General features: G+C 34.5%; 1 long non-coding RNA gene across 2 annotated transcripts; it reads right to left on the bottom strand.

Moving 5' to 3' along the window:
* Nucleotides 1-8,573: 8,573 nt before the first annotated feature.
* Nucleotides 8,574-12,500, bottom strand: LOC127938843 (uncharacterized). Of its 2 annotated transcripts, none has more exons than XR_008148821.1 (6): nt 12,050-12,500; nt 11,553-11,643; nt 10,540-10,669; nt 10,337-10,421; nt 9,649-9,776; nt 8,574-9,528 (listed from the first exon to the last, which is right to left on the bottom strand). It is a non-coding gene; the product is annotated as an uncharacterized LOC127938843 (long non-coding RNA). The 2 variants fall into 2 exon arrangements; XR_008148822.1 differs by having other exon boundaries at nt 12,296-12,500.
* Nucleotides 12,501-13,073: the final 573 nt, after the last annotated feature.

Here is a 13,073-nt window from a genome sequence, read left to right as displayed (position 1 = left end):
CAGTATTCAGTGCAAATCTTGCCAATCTGATAGATGCTTATGCCTTATGAATTACAATGTTTTCTGCAATGCTGTAAGACAGTTTTTAATGTGTTAGAAGTTATATGCACAAAAACTTATGTTAGGACTTCAATGATCAAGATTGTCAGTTTACAGCTTTCTGAGTCCAGTAATGCTGAAATAGTGTTTCTGTTCAAATGAAGTGAAATCAAGCCCAAATCTGCTCAAAAGCTTGTCTCTCTATTAGAGAAAGCTGTTTCATTCAGTATTCAGTGCAAATCTTGCCAAACTGATAGATGCTTATGCCTTATGAAGTACAATGTTTTCTGCAATGCTGTAAGACAGTTTTTAATGTGTTAGAAGTTATATACACAAAAACTAATGTTAGGACTTCAATGATCAAGATTGTCAGTTTACAGCTTTCTGAGTCCAGTAATGCTGAAATAGTGCTTCTGTTCAAATGAAGTGAAATCTAGCCCAAATCTGCTCAAAAGCTTGTCTCTCTATTAGAGAAAGCTGTTTCATTCTGTATTCAGTGCAAATCTTGCCAAACTGATAGATGCTTATGCCATATGAAATACAATGTTTTCTGCAATGCTGTAAGACAGTTTTTAATGTGTTAGAAGTTATATGCACAAAAACTTATGTTAGGACTTCAATGATCAAAATTGTCAGTTTACAGCTTTCTGAGTCCAGTAATGCTGAAATAGTGCTTCTGTTCAAATGAAGTGAAATCTAGCCCAAATCTGCTCAAAAGCTTGTCTCTCTATTAGAGAAAGCTGTTTCATTCAGTATTCAGTGCAAATCTTGCCAAACTGATAGATGCTTATGCCTTATGAAGTACAATGTTTTCTGCAATGCTGTAAGACAGTTTTAAATGTGTTAGAAGTTATATACACAAAAACTAATGTTAGGACTTCAATGATCAAGATTGTCAGTTTACAGCTTTCTGAGTCCAGTAATGCTGAAATAGTGTTTCTGTTCAAATGAAGTGAAATCAAGCCCAAATCTGCTCAAAAGCTAGTCTCTCTAATAGAGAAAGCTGTTTCATTCAGTATTCAGTGCAAATCTTGCCAAACTGATAGATGCTTATGCCATATGAAATACAATGTTCTCTGCAATGCTGTAAGACAGTTTTTAATGTGTTAGAAGTTGTATGCACAAAAACTTATGTTAGGACTTCAATGATCAAGATTGTCAGTTTACAGCTTTCTGAGTCCAGTAATGCTGAAATAGTACTTCTGTTCAAATGAAGTGAAATCTAGCCCAAATCTGCTCAAAAGCTTGTCTCTCTAATAGAGAAAGCTGTTTCATTCAGTATTCAGTGCAAATCTTGCCAAACTGATAGATGCTTATGCCATATGAAATACAATGTTTTCTGCAATGCTGTAAGACAGTTTTTAATGTGTTAGAAGTTATATGCACAAAAACTAATGTTAGGACTTCAATGATCAAGATTGTCAGTTTACAGCTTTCTGAGTCCAGTAATGTTGAAATAGTGTTTCTGTTCAAATGAAGTGAAATCAAGCCCAAATCTGCTCAAAAGCTTGTCTCTCTAATAGAGAAAGCTGTTTCATTCAGTATTCAGTGCAAATCTTGCCAATCTGATAGATGCTTATGCCTTATGAAGTACAATGTTTTCTGCAATGCTGTAAGACAGTTTTTAATGTGTTAGAAGTTATATGCACAAAAACTTATGTTAGGACTTCAATGATCAAGATTGTCAGTTTACAGCTTTCTGAGTCCAGTAATGCTGAAATAGTGTTTCTGTTCAAATGAAGTGAAATCAAGCCCAAATCTGCTCAAAAGCTTGTCTCTCTAATAGAGAAAGCTGTTTCATTCAGTATTCAGTGCAAATCTTGCCAAACTGATAGATGCTTATGCCATATGAAATACAATGTTTTCTGCAATGCTGTAAGACAGTTTTTAATGTGTTAGAAGTTATATGCACAAAAACTTATGTTAGGACTTCAATGATCAAGATTGTCAGTTTACAGCTTTCTGAGTCCAGTAATGCTGAAATAGTACTTCTGTTCAAATGAAGTGAAATCTAGCCCAAATCTGCTCAAAAGCTTGTCTCTCTATTAGAGAAAGCTGTTTCATTCAGTATTCAGTGCAAATCTTGCCAAACTGATAGATGCTTATGCCATATGAAATACAATGTTTTCTGCAATGCTGTAAGACAGTTTTTAATGTGTTAGAAGTTATATGCACAAAAACTTATGTTAGGACTTCAATGATCAAGATTGTCAGTTTACAGCTTTCTGAGTCCAGTAATGCTGAAATAGTACTTCTGTTCAAATGAAGTGAAATCTAGCCCAAATCTGCTCAAAAGCTTGTCTCTCTATTAGAGAAAGCTGTTTCATTCAGTATTCAGTGCAAATCTTGCCAAACTGATAGATGCTTATGCCATATGAAATACAATGTTTTCTGCAATGCTGTAAGACAGTTTTTAATGTGTTAGAAGTTATATGCACAAAAACTTATGTTAGGACTTCAATGATCAAGATTGTCAGTTTACAGCTTTCTGAGTCCAGTAATGCTGAAATAGTACTTCTGTTCAAATGAAGTGAAATCTAGCCCAAATCTGCTCAAAAGCTTGTCTCTCTAATAGAGAAAGCTGTTTCATTCAGTATTCAGTGCAAATCTTGCCAAACTGATAGATGCTTATGCCATATGAAATACAATGTTTTCTGCAATGCTGTAAGACAGTTTTTAATGTGTTAGAAGTTCAACCTGGTCTCACAGAATTCCGTGAAATGTCCACGGGTCCTTAACTCAAAATCCGTGAAGCCATCACGGAATTGCCCCAAATTCCGTGACCCGGCCACGGATATTTCTCCAACGCAAGTCAATGACACTGACCTCCCGTGATCCACACACGGATACCCGTTTCAATGACGGAGTACAGAACTCGCTGAACGGACGTGCTTTCTCATTTGGAAACGCAACATTTGAAGTATTTGTTTCTTTTCCAATATCAAATGCCATAATGACATTAACCAGACAGCTGTTGTAGTTATTGCATTGTCCTGTCATCATAAAAATTACGTTTGTTTCAGTTACAAAAGTCCCGTGATGGCACGGACCTCCACAACCTGACCTCACTCACTTGTTTAGGAACTTACAAGCTTTTCGTCGACACTGTTGCAATGGAATGTAATTAACTTGGCATTTTTTCTCGTCCTGTCATCATAAAATCCAGTTTGATGGCGTTTTACACACATTTTGGCTATAGTCAGAACTAAAATCTGTGATAGGAGCACGGAGTGAGTCTGTGCTTAGATCACGGATAACTCTAACGCAAGTCAATGACACTCATCTTCCGTGGTCCGTACACGGATCGTTTCAGTGATGGAGTACAGACCTCACTCAATGGACGTGCTATCTCATCTGGAAACGCAACATTTGAAGTATTTATTTTTTTCAACACCAAATACCATGACCAACCTGACTGTTATTGTAACTATTGCATTGTCCTGCCATCATACAGATTCACTTTGATTCTGTTAGCCTAACTAAAATCTGTGATACGAGCACGGAGTGAGTCTGTGCTGAGATCACGGATAACTCTAACGCAAGTCAATGACACTCATCTTCCGTGGTCCACACACGGAAACCCAGTCTCACGGCAGTTCGTGATTTTGTCACGTAATTTAATCTATTTATTCGTGGCAGGCACACGTTTATTTCCTTATTTTCATGATTGCAGCACGTTTTTCTTAAACTAATGCATTTCAACTGGAGGCATCTTTCGTGCATCAGCACAATATTTTCTGATTAATTATTATTATTATTATTTAATTTTTCACAGGACAACAGAAAAAACTCACTGAAACTTGAAAAAAAAATCGGAGCTTAACTTACTGTACAAAACTGAGCAACATACTGTATTGCTGGTGACAAAAACACATTAAAACTTTTTTAGCTGTAAAATGCGCAATGGTTCTTTTTTTACTTTTTCATTGATTTTTATTTTTTCATAGGCCTAGATTTAATTTTTTTTAATTACAGAATTCAATATCAAGTCCTTGACACATAACTGTAACACATTTTCATATTAAGAAACAATTTAGTTTAAATAAAAAGAACAAGAAATATCTAAAAATAAATAAATTATTTATTAGCGATAGGCCTACAGATTTATTTATTTATTTTTATTTTTATTTTTTTTTTTACTTTAGACTCTAAAGTTAAAAGTTTTTATTAAGGCTATTGTAAAGGCTTCTTAAAAATGATGTCGCTGATGAGCCTCTGATCGCAGTCAGATTCTGTGATATGAATGTCCGCTAATGGGTTTAGAATGAGCCCCGCTCGGCCCGTGTTCTGACTTACTGTAATATTTCACCTGTAATAAGACCGAAATAATATAATTAAAATAAAGAAATTAATGAATACATGATAACATCTAAATAAATGTTGATAGATTTAGCGTTATAGTTTTAAAAATATTAATAAACAGCAAATCAACACAGAAAGACCTAAATAATAATAATACATAATTAATAAACAGCGCCGCCCCTCCCACTACGCGCATCACGCGCTGTGCGTCAACCCCAAAGCGTCAAAAACTGAAGCGTGGTCAAGCGATGTTTATCGCTTTGAAATCACGTTCAAGAAGTCTCATTCAGCACACATCGCGATACTTTCCATCAGTTTGCAAGAGCCGCAGGTTGGGTGAGTTATACAGTCTATGGTGAGTAGTAGTAAATATGCTCTTTTAATGCCTGTCCTAAAACGTATTCTGTCTTCTTTATTAATCAGATGAGCGCCTTATGTTTACTCTCTGTATTACATCGGTCATCCGAGGCTGTCTTTGAGTTTCATTGAGTTTAACTAAATGAACACAGCTGCTAACTGGTTAAACTCTATCGGTCACGTGACGTGACGTGACGTGCCACAGACCTGGGATCCGTTTTATATTCATTTCAGGTTCAAAGATGTAAGTTGTATTTGTAGTAAAATCATGGTAACCATGACACCTACAAAAGTAGGTAAAACCCAGTAAACAAGACATTTACCATGTTTTTTTTTTTAGTTTTTTTTTTTACCACAGTAGCTGTAGCTTTACTGTAGTATAGTAATAGCACATTAATCACCAAATTAACTATAGTTGTACCACTGTAATGGTAGTGTTTTAATGTGCTTTTAAGAGAGGTTTAGTGTGTGTTAAGGACACCGTGCTTTGGCATTATTAAGACCGGGGACAGTCTCATAGTCACGTACACACACTTTCAAGTGAATAAGACCTCAAGTGTGGGTAACTGGAAAGGGGAAAAGTCTTTAAAATGATCCCTAAATACAGTCGCACGTCAAAGTCTTAATAATTCACTAATTCAATTTAACACTTGTATGATATTGTACAAGCCCCTGGACAATCTAATCTGACACTATCACAATATTGGAAAATCAGTTGCCCCACACAGTCAGAAAGTTTATATTGTTCATTGGCTTCTCATTAAATTACTTCAAATAAGCCCCATCAGTTCATGTTCCCACTATACGTGATCTCCATGACTAGATATTGCTATTAATGACTTGCTTTTAATAATGGATGCATTTAACATTTAATTATACAGCATCTTTGCAGATTATGCTTTCATGGTCTAAAAAAAACACAGTAATGTTGCATTTAATTACATAATATTTCTATCCTTTCTGTCTTACAGGATTGTTTCCAGATAACACTGTAGTTCTCCGTCATGCACAAGGACTCACCCCCCCCCCCCCACCCACACACACACAGAGAAATGGTTCCTGGATCAGTGACTCAAGACTTTGCAGTGGTTTGATTTCTGCAGAAGATGTAACTTCGTTTTAATTAACCTTATAATGAATACATTGTGACCTTCCAGCAACCCATATACTGTACTGTATACAGAACCAGTGATGACAACAATAGTTAAAAAATAGCATTTATCATATTGATAAAGCATTGTGTTCTCTTTGTCAAGCTTCATACAGTAAACTTTACTTCTGGTGCTTTTATCATAAAAAAGCTTCAGTTCTCATCAGGAGTTTTAGTAAAGGACATATTCATGCACAGCAATCCCCTAGTTCCAGTCATGAAGTGAATGATGTTATTGTTAAAGTTATATTTCTGCATTTTTATGTAGCATGTGTTTGTTTTCCTGAACACTTTATCTTTCTTCCATTGTTCAGACAATCAGTGTTTACGTGATGCTCTGCTGATTGAGTTTTATAGATGATATTGCACACTTGACATGCATGTCTTCATGATGTTATTTTGTGAGTTTGAAACATTAAGTGTTGTATCACTTTTTGGTCAATAGAATCTTTTAAGAAAATGTATATTTTTACGGTGTTCTCTGAAAGATATATACCATATTTATAATGTTTTGTTTTTTAATAAAAGGATTTGCACACTGAAAAATGTTAACGTTTACAACATAACTGCCTTTTTTTTCTTCATAGTTTTATTCTTTAAAAACGAGCTTGGTGACAGTGCAGTAATATGCGCACTTTGTCTTTAAATGAGTTTGACATATCTATAAATACTGGAAAACTCTTACAAAATTATGTATGTTCATTATGCTTTATTTCCGTTTTTATTCCTAGAGATTAATTGGTAAAGCAAGGCAAATCACAGAAACAAATTTAAATAATTTAATAACTTAATAATTTCACTCTTTACTTTTTATTAGTAAATGCTCTTGTCTTTGGTCAGGAAAAAATTTATCTTTTAAATTGAATGAAATGAATCTATTGGTTAGATAAGATACAACTGTGACTGTGCAGTTCACATCACGTGTTGTACACACACATGTACACATCGATATTGCTAAATTGTTGTCAAGCTGAATAACAATAATTTCTGTATTTGCATTATTGTTGGAAGAAGGTGTAGACGTTAATAAAACACTATCTAATAGGTGGCAAATTTAATTTATTGTTAACCAATCTATCCCTTTAGCCGAAAAACGGAAAACAGCGTTCATGAATGACAATAAATGGTTAAGGAAGTGTGATGACGCTGCTCAGCTTTGATGTCATTGGCTGTGAATGTCCCTTGTCATCGCAGGACTGTCTGTGGTTGGATTATCTTTTAACCCATATTAAACAGCGGATCATGTTACAAAAGTATGTTTTGCTGCTATTATCACATTAGTAAATATATTAAGTCAACATTGGGTGTTTCTATGTTGAGAAAAATCACCTTTTTACCGAGATCCTAACACTAACCCTAAGAATAACTTCAATGAACTACAAAAAACAGCGCCTAGTATTCCCTTTCCATAGATAGAACGATGGAGGCTTATGGGTAATGTAGTTTAAAAAGTTTTATTAACGAAATGAAATAAATAATATATTGAATGGTAAACTAGACATATAAATATGTTCACTGTGTAAACCACTATGATATATTTGAGAGGCATGGTGAAATTTAGTATTTTAGAGTATGCAATATGTAAAATGCCTTTATGCCACCTTTCCATTCATTTCTGAAAACTGTGCCCAACATTATTTTATCAGCATAGCATAAGTAGTAATCATGCTGATTTTCGCTTTGATATGTTAATTGGACTCTGATTTACAGCCTTTTGAAATGTACAGTTTTTGGCTCTTCCGGGGGGTGCTACTGGGCCCCTGGGGGTAGAAGGGCAGTAAAACCTACATATATGTATTCTCCTCATCATGGACAACAAACTGAGCTGAGTCACATTTATATCTGACAGTTTTCACAGTCCTCTGTTTTCTAATTCTTACATCATTGCTATTATACCTTTTGACAGGACATTGTGAGGCCATCTGATGAAACATGGAAAAATTATAAAGAAATGTTTTGATAATAAAAATAATAGATTATTTATTTGATTTTTGAAGTAAACATCAATAAATATAATGGATGAACCTGCAACAACATGCCATTATCTATTCCCCACTGTTAAGCAGTAATCAAGGACAATGTATACACATTGTGATACTTCACTATTACACAAGGACAAATTCATTCATATATATTACTAATAACTAATTAGCAAAAATCAGTGTAAAAATGTCCTCTCACCCCTGTATCTTGCTCCTCAGGTGCTGGACATCAGTAATGTGTGTGCTCTTGGTTTTAATGCAGTACAAGATCCACGTTGATCATTCCTGCTACATTCTCAGTTATGCCTCAAGTGTTTGTAACTATAAAGCCCATGGCACCATCTTGTAATGCAAAATAATTAATCTCGTATCTCTCTTTCTTTCACAAAATAATTGGCATTTGTTACTAAATATAAACAATAATAACTTTCTGGTGTACTGATGTCCCAGATGTCATTAATCTGATCAAATATTTTTATGTCTTAAGTAAAAAATAATCCCAATAATGATTACGTAGTTTTTCCAAGTCTAAAATAAACACATATGAGCCTACCTAGTAAAATGATGTATTTAACAAGAATCTTCAGAACACAATATTCATCATATTCATTTTATTGAAGCATAGACTATAAAGATGATAAAGTAGCATCAAGACAAATAAGATTCAAGGAAAATAGTTATTCATCATCAAAAATACAGATGAGTGATGAAATGTCCTTAAAAGTCACAGTCCCATTCAGTCAACTGTGATACAGATCATGTGATACATATAAGACATTGGATACTGTTTCAGAAAATAATGATTCCCATCATCACATCTAAACTGGTTTCATCGTGATCTTCTCTCGTGTCTGGAAACAGTTTGTGGTTGATATCCAGCACTGATGTGGTGTAGCTTGTTCTCAGCCAGAAGATTAGATTAGATTAGATTAGATTCAACTTTATTGTCATTATGCAGAGTACAAGTACAGAGCTAATGAAATGCAGTTAGCATCTAACCAGAAGTGCAAGAATATAGTGTTTTATATACATAAAAGTGCAGAGTAAGTAAAGCTATGATATACAGAATTTACAGTGGAGTTGCTATATACAATATTGATGAGAGTATATACAGAATATAAATATGAATTTAATGTAGGGATTGTATGTACATTATGAACAGAGCAAAGAAGAATTATATATACATTATGAATAGCAGGAACTTGAGAACAGTGGTAATAAATACAGTTGAATGAGTGTGCAAAAGTATAGTTTAACTTTTTTATTATATGCAAAATAATAGTAGTGCAATTATATTTATTGTAGAAATAGTTTACTGTGCTTGTACAGTAACAGCTTTAGACAGTTTATAGTGTAATGGATTTAACCATGTGCAGTCTGTGCAAAATATGAGTAGTGCAATACATGTATGTAAAGTACTGTGACCAGTGCAGTAAAAGAGCAGGTGCAGGTTAGATTGGTGGTGTGGTGTTCAGGAGTGTCACAGCCTCGGGGAAGAAGCTCTTCCTGAGTCTACTAGTTCGAGAGCGTTGGCTCCTGTAACGCCTGCCGGATGGAAGGAGGGTGAAAGGTCCATGGTTAGGGTGAGAGGCATCCTTGATGATGTTTCTTGCCCTACCCAGACAGCGCTTCTGATAAATGTTCTCTATGGAGGTTAACTGGGTGCCAGTGAGATCTCTCAGTCCTAAGATCCCAGACCTGGTCAAAGTGAAACAAACAATCCAGATGAAGTTGTTTAATGGACATAGAGCTCATCTTATGTTCTGTGTGATTTTAGCAGGGTGAGTAACTATGACCCTTGTAGTACTGTACACTTACCATTCTTCAAGCTGTTTTAAGATCTTTTGAGAAGCTTTTTCTCTGAAGACAATTTACCACATCCTCTTCTTTCCCTCCTTTCAAGAGCATCACTTGGTCAAAACCCCTCATTTGGTTGATGAGATCATCTGTACAAAGTAAAATTGTTAAAATACTGCAATAAACAATTTCATTATGCAAGAATTTAGAAAAAGTTACAGAGGCAAAGGACTTGCCCATGAGACTCCATTAGCACGTGTACTTCTCAGAGACTCTAGAATTCATCTTTTGTTGCAGTAAATGTGTTTTCTTCCTCTAGAGTCTTTCTCCAGAGTTAATGACTTCTCTCACAAATGTGTTTTAGTCTGTGCAGTGTAAGGCTTTGCTCAAACCAATCAACTATCAATTCACAATTTATAACACAACATTCACAAAACAGTGAGATAATGTCAATTGGTGTTTATATCAATTAAACCACTTTTATGACACTTGTATGCTTTTAAGAATAACAGGTGGTGTTTTTTTTTAAACTTTAGATTAAAAATGTTCCAGTCAAACTTTGCTAACATGCTATAATTATTATAGCTGTATCAAATTAAATAAAATAAATATAAAAACATTGGAAAGAATAATTACGGCTGACATGACCAGTCCTGTGAGAGATCATCATAAAGTCCTGTAACACAGCATTGCTTCAACACACACATACCAGAGGACTTCTGTTTGCTTGAGCACAAGATGACCATCTTCATTTCTCATCCTGAGCAAATCATTTCCTTGGTCTTCCTTCTCTTCTGTGAAACAAGATAATCTTACTCTGTGTGCAATGAGCAATATTTCTCATTAAACATATAATTAAGTTAATTTAAAGTAAGATTCAGACCAGAGCATTTGATGAGTAAACAAATGTACCTGGGAAGAGCTGATCGTGGCAAGAGTCGCTGAGACTCAGTAATAGCTCTTTTAGTTTTTAGGAAGGTTTGTGAGGGTTGGCTCCCCAAAAACTTCTGAAAAAGAAGAACAGCATTATCTGCAAACAATCCTGTAAGACAGAAAGAAAGGAAATATTATTTCATTACATGCAACTTATACATTACTATATACTTTAACTTATACATTACTTACATACATTATTTTTTAGACCATGAAAGCATTAGTGAATTATTAAGACTTTGATGTGGGACTGTATTTAGGGATCATTTTAAAGACTTTTCCCCTTTCCAGTTACCCACACTTGAGGTCTTATTCACTTGAGAGTGTGTGTACGTGACTATGAGACTGTCCCCGGTCTTACTAATGCCAAAGCACGGTGTCCTTAACACACACTAAACCTCTCCAATACTGCTCCGGAGCGCTATACAACGCTTAGTGTATCCCATCATGCATCATGTTTTGGAATTAATGTGAGACTTTTTGCAGAGATCTCACAGGAGGTCAGGCAACTTTCCAATGTTTGTGAAATATTAATTATAATAATTAGAAATTGAGACTAATTTAGTAGTAAAACAAAGTGTTGCATGTTTTCTTGGTGCACAGAAAAGTATATTTATTTTGTACATCATTTGTAACTTCTTTTTATCACTTAATTAGAAGCACCACAAAATAAATTGTCATCTTTAATAGGGTTAATAGGGCGCTAATTTTAGCGCTTTGGGTTCTAGAAAAGCGCATTAAAATGTATTATTAGGGACTATTGAAAAGACATTTAGAAGTTTCTTTTAAAATACAAAGTTGAAACGAACTTTGTCATGTTAAGATCGACACACATTGTGATCTTCATGCTCACTTGGGCCAAATAAAGGAAATGTGCAAAGATGGCAAGTGTGGGTATTTGGACCGTACAACAGTTTAAGAAACAACAAAATGCTGTGCAAATGATAACAACAGGAATGTTTGATAAAAGGGACAAACTATCACAGACCAACCTGCCTCTGCAGCTTTCTGTCTTCTCCATTTCTGAAGGAATACCTCTCCACAAACACCACTGGGGTGACTGCTTACTTTACGTCTTTTCAGCTAAAAGATTAATACAAGGGGAAAGAAAATAAAACAGAATTATATACAGAATGTTAATAGTGATCTGTGAGCAAAATATTTAAGATATAAACAAATATGAATTGAACTGCAAGATGGGAATTTTTTTTTTTTTTTTTTACATTAAAAAGGTATTACAAGCATGGTACAGTAAATGTGATTACTGTGAAATAAGTCATATAAAAGCACATTAAAACACTACCATTACAGTGGTACAACTATAGTTAATTTGGTGATTAATGTGCCATTACTATACTACAGTAAAGCTACAGTTACTGTGGTAAAAAACAAAAACAAAAAAAAAACATGGTAAATGTCTTGTTTACTGGGTTTTACCTACTTTTGTAGGTGTCATGGTTACCATGATTTTACTACAAATACAACTTACATCTTTGAACCTGAAATTAATATAAAACGGATCCCAGGTCTGTGGCACGTCACGTCACGTCACGTGACCGATAGAGTTTAACCAGTTAGCAGCTGTGTTCATTTAGTTAAACTCAATGAAACTCAAAGACAGCCTCGGATGACCGATGTAATACAGAGAGTAAACATAAGGCGCTCATCTGATTAATAAAGAAGACAGAATACGTTTTAGGACAGGCATTAAAAGAGCATATTTACTACTACTCACCATAGACTGTATAACTCACCCAACCTGCGGCTCTTGCAAACTGATGGAAAGTATCGCGATGTGTGCTGAATGAGACTTCTTGAACGTGATTTCAAAGCGATAAACATCTCATGTCAGTGACGCTAGAGGCGCTTGACCACGCTTCAGTTTTTGACGCTTTGGGGTTGACGCACAGCGCGTGATGCGCGTAGTGGGAGGGGCGGCGCTGTTTACTAATTATGTATTATTATTATTATTTAGGTCTTTCTGTGTTGATTTGCTGTTTATTAATATTTTTAAAACTATAATGCTAAATCTATCAACATTTATTTAGATGTTATCATATTATCATGTTTCTTTATTTTAATTATATTATTTCGGTCTTATTACAGGTGAAATATTACAGTAAGCCAGAACACGGGCCGAGCGGGGCTCATTCTAAACCCATTAGCGGACATTCATATCACAGAATCTGACTGCGATCAGAGGCTCATCAGCGACATCATTTTTAAGAAGCCTTTACAATAGCCTTAATAAAAACTTTTAACTTTAGAGTCTAAAGTAAAAAAATAAAAAATAAATAAAAAAAATAAATCTGTAGGCCTATCGCTAATAAATAATTTATTTATTTTTAGATATTTTTTGTTCTTTTTATTTAAACTAAATTGTTTCTTAATGTGAAAATGTGTTACAGTTATGTGTCAAGGACTTGATATTGAATTCTGTAATAAAAAAAAAAATTAAATCTAGGCCTATGAAAAAAATAAAAATCAATGAAAAGTAAAAAAAAGAACCATTG

Source organism: Carassius gibelio, chromosome A20 (assembly GCF_023724105.1).
Source record: "Carassius gibelio isolate Cgi1373 ecotype wild population from Czech Republic chromosome A20, carGib1.2-hapl.c, whole genome shotgun sequence".
In the NCBI taxonomy this organism is placed as follows: domain Eukaryota; kingdom Metazoa; phylum Chordata; class Actinopteri; order Cypriniformes; family Cyprinidae; genus Carassius; species Carassius gibelio.
The sequence above is the reverse complement of the archived record's forward strand: the minus strand, read 5'-3'. Positions and strand labels throughout refer to the sequence as shown.